This window comes from Oryzias melastigma, linkage group LG19 (genome assembly GCF_002922805.2).
Source record: "Oryzias melastigma strain HK-1 linkage group LG19, ASM292280v2, whole genome shotgun sequence".
Lineage (NCBI taxonomy): Eukaryota > Metazoa > Chordata > Actinopteri > Beloniformes > Adrianichthyidae > Oryzias > Oryzias melastigma.
Window position 1 is genome coordinate 3,592,815 of NC_050530.1, and position 11,646 is coordinate 3,604,460.

The window sequence follows — 11,646 nt, forward strand, 5'->3', positions numbered from 1 at the left end:
CAACCTTGTTAGCGACACAAAAAACAGACTTCTACGGCTAAAACAAATATTCCTGTGACTATTATGCTAACTTCCAACTTTGTTGCTACACATTAGCTGCGTTAGCATAATACAAGTACCTGTGACTCCCAATATTGTTTGCAAAACATAAAAAACTGATAACACTAAAATAAATGTTACAGTGACTATGCTAACTTCCAACCCTGTAAGATTTAAAAAAAAACACACAGTCAGATACTGCTACATGTTAGCTGAATTAGCATAAGTCAAGAACCAGTAACTCCCAACATTGTTTGCGACACGTCAAAAACAGACTGCTACAGCTAAAAAAATACTTTGACTAAGCTAACTTCCAACTTTGCTAGTGACACTTAAAAAAAACATATTTCAACATTGCTACATATTAGCTGCGTTAGCATGATACCAATGCGTACAACTCCCAATCTTGTTTGCAATGCGTAAAAAACAAACGTTACAGTGACTATGCTAACTCCTAACCTTGTTGTTAAGATGTAAAGAAAAAAAAAACACAGTCTGATATTGCTATACGTTAGCCACACTAGCATATTTCAAGAACCAGTAACTACCATCCTTGTATGCAACACAAACAGACCAATAACGCTAAAACAAACATTACAGTGACTAAGCTAACTCCCAACTTTGCTAGTGACACTTAAAAAAAAATCACTACAAAATAGCTGCGTTAGCATAATACCAGAAACAAATGTTACAGTAACAAAGCTAACTCTCAACCTTGTTAATAAGATGTTAAAAAAAAAACACACACACAGTCATACACTGCTACATGTTAGCCACGTTAGCATAATTCCAGAACCAGTAACTACCACCTTTATTTGCAACATGTACAAAAGCGGACCGATACCGCTAAACCAAACGTTACCGTAATCATGCTAACCGTGTTAGTAATGCGTAAATAAAACACTGTCCAAATTCCTTTACTACTCACGACATAGTGTACTATTTAGTGTGTTCACCATTTTGTAGTGCTGTCCGTATCTACAATTTCAAAATCTAGTGCCACATAATTTTCCCAGAATTCTGTGCAATAAAACGGTGTACATCAATGTTAACTAGATTGGCGATTTTAGACCACAATGCATTGCGTTTTAACAATTTTATGAAAAAAAAAAAAACATATTTATCATATTTGCTAATGTTTCATAGTAACAGAGAAGGGAATGAATTTGTACATAGCCATAGTCCGACACCGCTACACGCTAGCTACGTTAGCATATTCACAAAAACACTTTGTTTACAACTTGTAAAAAAAATGACTGAAATTTTGAAATTTTCGATGTTAAAATTGCTTCTAAATCAGAAAGCACAACTAAAATAATCGAAATGTAAGCTGGTTTGGGTTATAAGGCTTACTGTCGTTTTTTGAAAAAAAAAAATAAAATAAAATAACGGCTTTAAGTTAGCTTAACTGCGCGGACAATACGGTACTCAGAAATAAAATCTCAAGCTACTTCTCTTTATGTCCTCCTTCATCAGAAAAATCATAACCACAATTTTCATTGGAGTGGATCTTTAAAGCCTATTTGTCATTTCAAACGTTTCCAAGGAAACTCTTGCTGGATTGTTACTGGATTTGGAGCACAAATACAGTTTTTACCGTCTGTTTTATCATGACCCAATTCTGGACTTTTGCAGTACAAATCTATCTACACTAAGTATTTAGTGTTTTGTTTAAATAATATACAGTCGTGATCCATGTCCTTTTAATATAATACAGTCTTCTAGTTTCACATATATTCTCTGTTTCTACTGTGACAGAGCAATAAATCAAATAATATGGAGTTCTCTCATCATTTTCATGCTTTTATTTTTTTATTTCTTTTCTAACAAAATGGCAGAAGCAAGAAACAATTCAGACTTAAGCTGCTCATTTCATTAATGTGACATAATGTGACATTTAAGCTGAAGCATGACGGCTGTTGTGGCAACATCTGCTGGGCTGTAGCCGGATGCAAGGCGAGTCGAGTGAGCGCCAAATGTCATGTTTGTTCCCAAACAATTACGCTAATAAATGATCAAACTCTGGAATTACACCATGTTTGTGCTAACAACTTAGATAGAAGATAAAAATTGTGTCAAGAATTATTTTGTTCCAATTTCTTCACTGGTTTGACAATATAAATCCTCGAATCCTAAAGTAAAAAAAAGTTTCCCGTTCAACTTAAAAGTAAAATCCTACAAACTTTCCAAACTGTTTCTGATTATTTAATGCAAATGTGCTGGAGGTTCTTGCTAACTGGAGGGAATTGGACTCCTGTCACAACCGTGAACTGTTTGAGTGTGAAGACGCCATGGAGTGCAGGTTCGCTGGTGACCCCGCGCATGTTTTATCACCACCGCTTCATTTTTTGTTAAACAGCTCAGAATAATTGGGTTATGGTGGTGACAGCCATAAAAAATACAGGTGAAACACGGCTGCAGCTTCAAGTGCATGGAGGGGAGGGCTAAAACGACATCAGGTTAAGAACGATAGGGGTCAACGGATCAAGTAGTGTCAGAAAAAACACTTTTAAATGTATCGATTATGTTCCATAGACGATTCTGAATCCATTTAAATCATTGATAATCAAAAAATTGACCGTTTGGAAGCATTTTGGCTTTCATCGTGTCAAAGATCAGTTGCATTAAAGTTATTAAATATGTAGGGAACACAACAAATGTGCAAAATCCCAATGAGCAGCTAGCTAGACACTATTTAGTCAGTTTGATGTGAGGTAAAGAGCATTTTATTAAAGCTGGTCTAATGATAAAATTATCTTATTGAAGGTTGTTGAGTTCAGGGACATTTTTTTCCTTTTGATGCTGTGAAAGATTTTTAATTAGCAAATGAAATCATTTTCATGTCAGGATTTATAGGTTCTCAATAAACGTTAAACAAGTTTACCGATCTGGTTTTCACTTAAAAATGCACTTTAGTGGAGAAAAGTAAGTCATATGGTCAAGTGCACCTGCAGCTCTTTAATCCTCCATTGAGGCTCTCTGGTTAAAGAAAAATGCAATATTGGAAAAAGTAATACATTTTAAGCTTATTTTATAGATTTACTAAGCAAAAAAATAAATTAAACTCCTTCTCAAACATGTATCACTCCACCAGGATCCTGACTACAATACCCATAATCCTCCAACAATCCATCAAGCAGGTTGGCTTCATAGTTTACCAAAACTGAATCATATATTTTAAGTGCTGTTTACCACAGAAAATCAATCGGATGTAAGTACACACACCAGAATTTAAGGTGCACTTTCTATCTTTGAATAAAAAATCAAGGATATTAATTATGAGAAACATGATAGGGGTCAATGATTAGCTCTGGTTTATTTAATTTTTATTTAGATTCATGAATTTTTGGTTGAGATGCACCATAAAAAAAGATTTTTTTTTTCCTCACTACTGATATTTCACTACCAACGACTACATTCCTTGCATTGAGATGATTTTATGTGGTATAGGATGTTTTTTACTTTGAAAGTATGTCATTTAGACCTGTAAAAACTAGAAAGTAGTTCATATTTCGAAATCAAATTGAATCGTGAGGTGCCTCAAGATTCCCATTTCTAGTTTTTAAATAGGAAGCTAAACAAATGGAAGTTTATGGGAAAATGTACCAACTGCGTGTGACAAATTAATGAAAAACACTTCTTTAAAAATCATTATCTCCTTAGCAACCATTTTATTTTTTGGTCGCCTTGGGGTGACGAACAGGTTTATGTTCATTTTAGATGAATCTGCAAAAGTACATTTTTGGATTTCCATGGCAACAAAGGTTTTTTTTTTTAATTTTGTTAACTTACATTCTTAAGGACCCACTCCAATAAAAATGTGTTTTTTGGTGGATTTCTTCATTCAAATTGTTGGGAATCAGAAAAAAATGCAGTTAGAAAAAGATCGTATTTGTGATGTTGAAACTACAATGGGCGGGCACAAGCTCCTTGCTCCGCCCCATTCCGATACATCCACTTCTAAACTAGCAGGGGGCTTAAAACTGTATTCCAATATTGCTCCCCATTTTTTTAATGTTAAGTTGGGGGTGTGAGAGGCTGTAAGCTAGAGGGGAGAGCGTGTAAACACATCACTCTCACTAATGGGAGAGGGAAAAACCAAGTCCCGCCCACAATTTAGAGGCAAATTTCTAACGAACTACTGCCACTCTGCAGAGACTATGTCCTAGAAAACGAGACAGGTGTCCTGATTTTGGCTAAAAATGGCCAAAAGTTCACTGGGAATGCTTGAAAAAATTGATCAAATGATAGAAAGAACGGAGGACTGATTGATAAAAAAGACACAAACAAATGAAAAGAGTGCAACAAAACAGAGACAATAGGATTACAAAGTCAAAACACCTGATTATGACCTATTTATGTTACAAAAACACAGATAAATGTCAAAATTAACCCAAATAAAAGTTTGGTTTATCAAAATAAAAGCCCACACACATCAAAAATGACTACCATGGTTAACAGAATAATAAAATATGTCAGATAATACTCTCTGAGCCAATTAAAATAAGCCCTCCAGATGCAGATCCATAATGATGAACCTTTTTGTTTTTCTTGACTATCATGAAAGGAATAAAAGTCCTCATCCCCTGATCGTTTTTCACTAAAAGACTGTAATTCTAGAGGATTAAAAGTGTGTGAACCTGCTCTGCACACCTCGAGTCTGTGTGTCATGTGACACATGCACGTCGCACACATTATGCAGGTGGAATTATTTATGTAAGGGAGGTTTGTTGATTTTAATATTGCATGTGGTACTCAGTGATTTCTGTCCCATCTGAGGCTTGTGTTTATGTTTCTTTCTGCGCCGCGCCAATAATAATTAAAGTACTGAATATCTATTACAGATCCAAATCCAGGGTCAGCGAACATCTGCTAGTGAGATTGGAAAAAGCAAACTTAAGCTTGATATATTTCTTCAGGAATACAGGAGATTAAAGGCAGAATCAGCACAACATCTCAAATAAAAAAACTTAAGAAAATGACTTTTTTTTTTAAAGAGTTTGGCCAGTAAGACAGAGATTTTTGTTGCTTTTCTCTTCGATTTTTTGTGTCTCTAAAGTGTGACGACACCAGATTGTGAATAAGGAATATACAAACACGAGTGTGTGCTTGTATCAACACAACTCACAGTTAGGCTCACCAAATTACCAATCTGAAAATGGGTTTGTGTGTGCAGAGTAGAAAGATTTAGACTAGATTAGAGCCAAGCAACTCAACAACACAAACAAGGTACACATGAATTAAAATTTGGGCAGCAGAACAAGAAATGAAAAAGCCAATGAAGATAAAAAATGCATACTTAAAAATAACCCCTTAAACTGTTTTATCTAATGCTTGAGACTCTTCAGAAAGCAGAAAAATCGATTATACCTTTCTTTATTAGTATATATTTTTAATTTTTAATATTCTTGTTGGATCATTTCATTAAGTAACTTAATGGAATTTATAGAAAAAATCCAAGTAATAAATACATTTCTTGTAAATTATAAAAACTCATTTAGATTTAAACTAAAACTCTTGTGCACATTTCAAATTGTAGGTTCAATTAAAGAAGGGAAATTCTCTATGCACCAGGTCTTGACTGTATACGAGAACTGGAGTGAGTGAGCACTTGCATTCGCTGTTTTACACAGGAAATATCTTGTGGCTTCAAGACGCAAAAATCTATGCAACATGATTCTATTGAACATTGATTTTTTGGGTAAATTTCCATCTTTCATGATTGTTTAAACCACTGTCATGTTTCCACAGATTTAAAGCGTACATACATCAAACTGTCATCAACAAAAAAATGAGTTTTCTATTAGAAATGAATTCAATAGCTGTATAAGTCTTAAAAAAAAAAGACAAGAAACTCTTTTGTCCCTTTAAGACCAGAGCTATAGCTTCAGTGTCATGTGTCAAAGTCAAGGCCCGGGGGCCGGATCCGGCCCTCCAGACAATTTTATTTTATTGTCACTAATGGCCCAATGTCATCTTGCACTTATTTCTAACTTGTATAATTTTGACAAAATATATTTTTAAGGATCGTAAAATATTGAAAGTTATTTAAGGTTAAAGTTAATTTATTCTGGATTAATATTCATGCCTGTTTTTATTCACATTTATGTTTAAAAGTTATGTTTTTTAAATTTTAAAAATTGAGTTTTAGAGTGTTCAATAAATGTTCATCCTGTTCGGCCCGCGACCTAAGGTGTGTTTTGGATTTTGGCCCTCTGTGCGATTGAGTTTGACACTTCTGGACTACCGTAGCTCTTCAACCGTCTATGCAACCAATGTAATTCCATTGGAATTTGAAGCGGAGAAAAGCTTAAACAACATTTTCTGTAAAAATGTGTTCAATATTCAAGGTTCAAGATTAATTTATTGTCATATGCACAGTTTTCACTGACATACGAAATTATATTCCAGTCAGACAGAGTTTAAAGTTGACCGAGGTGAAGCAGAGGTCCGTGCGCCTTGGTAAACTATGTATAGATGGTATGCAATATGGGGGGAAGGGTCACTGGTGACAAAAAATGTTGCATCTCAAAACTGTGTACCTATATTGGTGCAAAGCTGACATGAAAAGCCACTCCTCTCTTTGCACCAGATCAGCCGATTGACTACATCACGTAATTGGTCGAATGAGTTACAGTAAAAAGAGTGTGTTATTTAGGTATATCTGGTGACTTTTCTGGTGTTAAAGAGTTAAACAGAAAACCAATTCATGAATTTGATCAATGGATTTTACCTTTTTTTAAGTAAAGATCTATTCGGTTTGATTAATGGACCCCTAAACCCGTCAAATGAAAAGCGGAGACCTTAGGGACTATTTGCAGCTCAGGTTGATGGTGAACATCAGAGAAGAGACAGCAGGACTCCTAACAGAGATCTAATGATTAGCCTCAAGTAAAAAAGTAACCAGACCACAAAGAAACGCAAGAAGGTACAACAATAAAACCCCATTTTTCACAAACGCACACAGGGGGACGCAGAGGTCACACAAACATTAAACACGAGCTGTCCGCAAACCTCTGGAATGCTAATGATTAATTAAACACAACACAATTCACGTCGCATTAGCCAGCCTATGGTACACTCACCCTATAATGTGCTAATGTTGTCACAAGGGCATTGTCTTTCCACTCTGAGGACGTTATGTGCTAATGCTGGTGGACAGGCTTGAGGTTAAGTATGGCCAGAGGCCCCTTAGAGAGGTGCCAAGAGAGACCTGGTGGCCCCATAAGCTCCGGCCCAACAGAGCTCTCTTAGCTCCTTTGCGCAACACAGCTACCCATTGTGCCAGACTGAAAAAGCGCATTAGCTGCTGAGAAAAGGGCTTTCCCCTATGAAACCCCCCCTTGGACAACAAGCAAAGCTCTGCTTGATAATTCAATCACCGTGCGGGACAGAACCGCACATCTCCAACCTCCCTAAGTAGGCACTCTCCCTTTCCTCCTTCCTCGTCTCCTCCATTAGGTAACTGCCCTATATCTTACAGATGTCGTCATTCCCGCTTCGTATCAAAGGACAATAAAGGAGTGATGGCTGGGAGAGAGCTATTGACATTTGAATGTATGCAGCGGCATGAATTATGGCCTTACGCAATGGATGCTGCGGAAAGGGCATGTGAAGATAGAGATGTATGCATGTGAATATAGGTCTGAGGAATAGAGAGGAGAGGGTAAGTGCAATCGCAGGTTAGGTGGAAGAAAAAAAAGATAAAAGAACGGGAGTTATCGCTTTACCCTTGTCTTGACTTCCTTGAGGGGCCTTTGAAGAGCCCAGGAATAAAGGAGAATTGCGCTGGTGCATCAGAGAGATTTAGATTATGCCAGTGTTTACCCAACTGCGAGCTGGGCGGCTGCTGGCGACAGCTTGCTGGTTTTTATGGCTATTAAAGCACTAGCAGCTCAAAAATATAACCGTTTCTGCAGAGAAGGGGCGTTCGCCTGCCCGTATGCGTTTGTGCAAGTATGCGAATGCGTCGGAGTGTCCTTGGATCCCTGATAAGATTGTGTGCGCGATTCCCACTGTAAGTGTGTGGGCCTACAAAGACGGAGGTATCCTTAGGATTATGGGCAGCAAAAACAGCCATGAAAAGAATTGTAAAGAAAGACGGAATGAAAGAGCAAGTAATAGTAAAAGAAAGGAGAAAAGATTGGGAGAAAACGTAAGAGCTAGGGGCCTGGGGGAGTGAACCACCTTTGCCAAACCTATTGGGGATAAATCCTGAGGCGAGGATGGAGAATTGTGGGCAGGGATTTGGCCTACGGTCCCCTCCAAGTCGATGGAAATTAATAGGTAGCAAATAAATAGGTGGAAGGGTAATAATAACTCTGTCAAGTCCCACGGTGGTGAAAGCATGGGGTTGGAAGAAAGGGGAATAAGAAATAGTGAGAGGTAGACGAGCAAGAAGCATTGAGGAGTCTCCAAGAAGGGTGGAGGGAGGAAACAAGTCAGGAACGCAGTCCGGCTCTGCTTCTTTCACATCTGTACTTACAACACTTCTTAGTCATACTTCTTAGTTTTTCTGGCAACTGTTTCCCCTTTTCTGGCTTTTTCTAACACGAATCCTTCTTCAGGTCTTTTGGCATCTCAACACCTCACAATAAAAAGCACGAACCGCCTGCCGTCCCAACAAGCAGAAGCCAAACGGGCTCTCCATAAAAATGACAGAAGCTCATTTTCAACCACGAAATTAGCGACTCTGATGACAGAAGCGCAGAAACACTGTAAAGCCGTCTGTCCGATCAGAAATGGTGAAATATAAGACTAGTGTGAACAGCAATGACTCATTCAAGGGGCTGATATGGAAATGTGTCAGATCCGTCCATTCTAGGGATCGGTGCCAGTATCGGACAATATTTGCATAATTTGAGTTCATCTGTATTGGATCGATACTAAAAAAAATCCACTGATATCGTTCTGACTGCTTTCAGACACACTTTGACATGGATACTTACTCCTAGTAGATTCTTGGCACTGGGTAGCTTTTGTCATAGTCGGTAAATGTTCCGACTGTTTTCATGTATATTTTATATTTGATAGGGATACATGTTGATCCCTGACAATGGAAAGCTCATGGTTTACAGTTACGTCTAATAGTCAGTATATTGTCTGAATGTTTTCAGATTAGGGCTGCCCCGAGTAGTTGACTAATCGCCTTCTAATCGACTATTAAAATAGTCGACCACTAAATGAACAGTCGATTAGTTGTTACTAATCTATTAAGGTGTTTATAGGCTAATTTGGAGTTAAGCCAATACTTCAGCTACATGCTAGCTATTTTGGCTAATTTAGGATTTTTTCTGTTTTTTAGGCTAATTTTGAGATTAGCTACTATTTCAGGTATATGCTAGCTATTATGGCTAATTTAGGATTTCTTTTTTGCTTTTTAGGCTAATTCAGAGTTTAGCTAATATCTCAGCTACGTGCTAGCTATTTTGGTTAATTTAATATTTTTTCATTTTTTTAGGATGTTTTGGATGTCTAGGATGTTATTTCAGATGCATGCAAGCTATTTTGGCTAACCTAGGCTTTTATTTTTTTTTTTTCGGCTAATATCGCATTTAAATAATATCTTAGCTGGCTGTCAGCTTCAGCGTTTTCAGCTATCAGCTTCAGCGTTTTCAGCTATCAGCTACAGCGTTTTCAGCTATCAGCTTCAGAGTTTTCACCTATCAGCTTTAGCGTTCTCAACTATCAGCTTCAATGATTTTAGCTATGAACTTCAGCATCTTCAGCGATCAGCACTAGCATCCTCAGCGGCCAAATTACGCTTACAGCATTCACACTAGCATTATTGCAGATAGTGCTATGTGTCTAATTTGTAGTTAGTTTAAAGCTAATGATGGTTAAGATGTGTGCTTTCCATCCAGCTAGTGTATGGCCCAATTAGTCGACTAATTGGAAAACATAATCAGTGATTAGTCGACTATTGAAATAATCGTTTGTGTCAGCCCAAGTTCTGGTATGTTTTCAAAGTTTTAAAATGATCCAATGAGATCCTTTACTGTATGTTAAAAAGGTAAAGAATAATGTGATCATACAGTAAAAGAAAAGTTGTGCATTTCTTATAAATAAAGCAAATCTAAACTTTATTGCAGACACTTATATATCGGTATCAGCAAATATCGGCAACAGTTGCAGGGAAAATATCGGTTGTCGTATTGGCCGGACAAAAGATATTGGCCCAACCCTCTTGGTCTTTCTTTTGAGTTTTTCTCTTTTCTGTGTGGAGGAAAAGCACTAAAGGTAAAATAATATAGACTGTGACAAAGTAAAATACTACTAAAAATGTGCTTCCTAGCAGGAACACAAGTTTAGTTGACTTCATCTGGCTTTTCAAATAAAACTTGTACAAATTGTATGTGACGTCAACCGGAGATCCACCTTCATTCTTCAAAAGAATAAACAATATCCTTTATTTAGAGGTCCAGATTTAGATGCTTTAGGGGCACATCTGGCCCATGTTGACTGAATTTGGATTGCTGTCGTTTTATCTTTTCATCTGATTAATTGCCAGCGTCAGGGATAGACAACACCTCGAGGTTCACTGTGCCTCTTGTTTTGAAAATTCTTGTCCTCGATTCTTTGTCTGCGTCTGAACTGTTTCTAACAGTGCAGAAACACTAACTAATGACTTATGCTACATTCACACTGCCCTCATTCAAGCAAACATGCATCGCTATTTAAGTTTTAAATCGGAGTCAACATATAAAATGCGCTGCAATTGAACATGCGTCTAGAGTTTAACCAGTTGAGCAATCAGAGAATCGGATTTGGTGTAGACATATGAATAGCGTTCTTTTTGATTCACAAAAGTGCCACTGTTTTAAAATTGATCATGAAGGAGAAATTAATAATCGCGGTTTGTGCCTAGCTGGAGCTATATGACACCGAGTCTTTCATATATCGGAATAAAGTTGTGAAAGAAAAACCCTGGAGCAAAATTTTCACCATTTCAACCTTTCACACCAAGTAGCAGCAATCCAGTGTGAACACCAGGTTCTTGAGAGTTCATCACATGCCTGGTGCGTGTATAGCATTAGTCAAAACTTTGGTTACAAGCAAAAAATTAGAAAAACCTGTCCAAGGCCAACAAGTCCACAAGTTCATCGCAACAGAACTTATTCTCAATCGGAAAATGAGTTCATCGCGATAGTTTTCGCGTATACTTTTCTTGATAAATTTTTTTTTTTATCATAATAGAACTTCTTTTGATAGGAAAGTGAGTTTATCACGATAGAACTTTTTCTCAATAGGAGAGTGAGTTAATTGCGATAGAACTTTTTCTCTATAGGAAAATGAGTTCATCGCGATAGAACTTTTTCTCTATAGGAAAATGAGTTCATCACGATAAAACTTTTTCTCTATAGGAAAATAAGTTCATCGCGATGGAACATTTTCTTGATAGGAAAATGAGTTCACCACGACAGAACTTTTTCTCGATAGGAAAATTAGTTCATCGCGATAGATTTTTTTCTCCATAGGGAAATGAGTTCATCGCAATAGAACTTTTTCTCTATAGGAAAATAAGTTCATCACGATAGAACATTTTCTTGATAGGAAAATGAGTTCACCGCGATAGAACTTTTTCTCTATAGGAAAATGAGTTCATCG

The 11,646-nt window shown here is 37.0% G+C and overlaps 1 protein-coding gene and 1 long non-coding RNA gene across 4 annotated transcripts in view; both read right to left on the bottom strand.

The window, feature by feature from the left end:
- Window positions 1-1,290, bottom strand: part of LOC118600216 — a 2,208-nt gene extending 918 nt beyond the window's left edge. The window contains exon 1 of the long non-coding RNA XR_004949803.1: window positions 5-1,290. This is a non-coding gene — a long non-coding RNA (uncharacterized LOC118600216). The remainder of the gene's footprint in view (window positions 1-4) is intronic.
- The window catches only part of raraa (retinoic acid receptor, alpha a), a 296,464-nt gene that overhangs the window by 114,262 nt on the left and 170,556 nt on the right, over window positions 1-11,646 (bottom strand). The gene's annotated exons all lie outside the window — the stretch shown is intronic.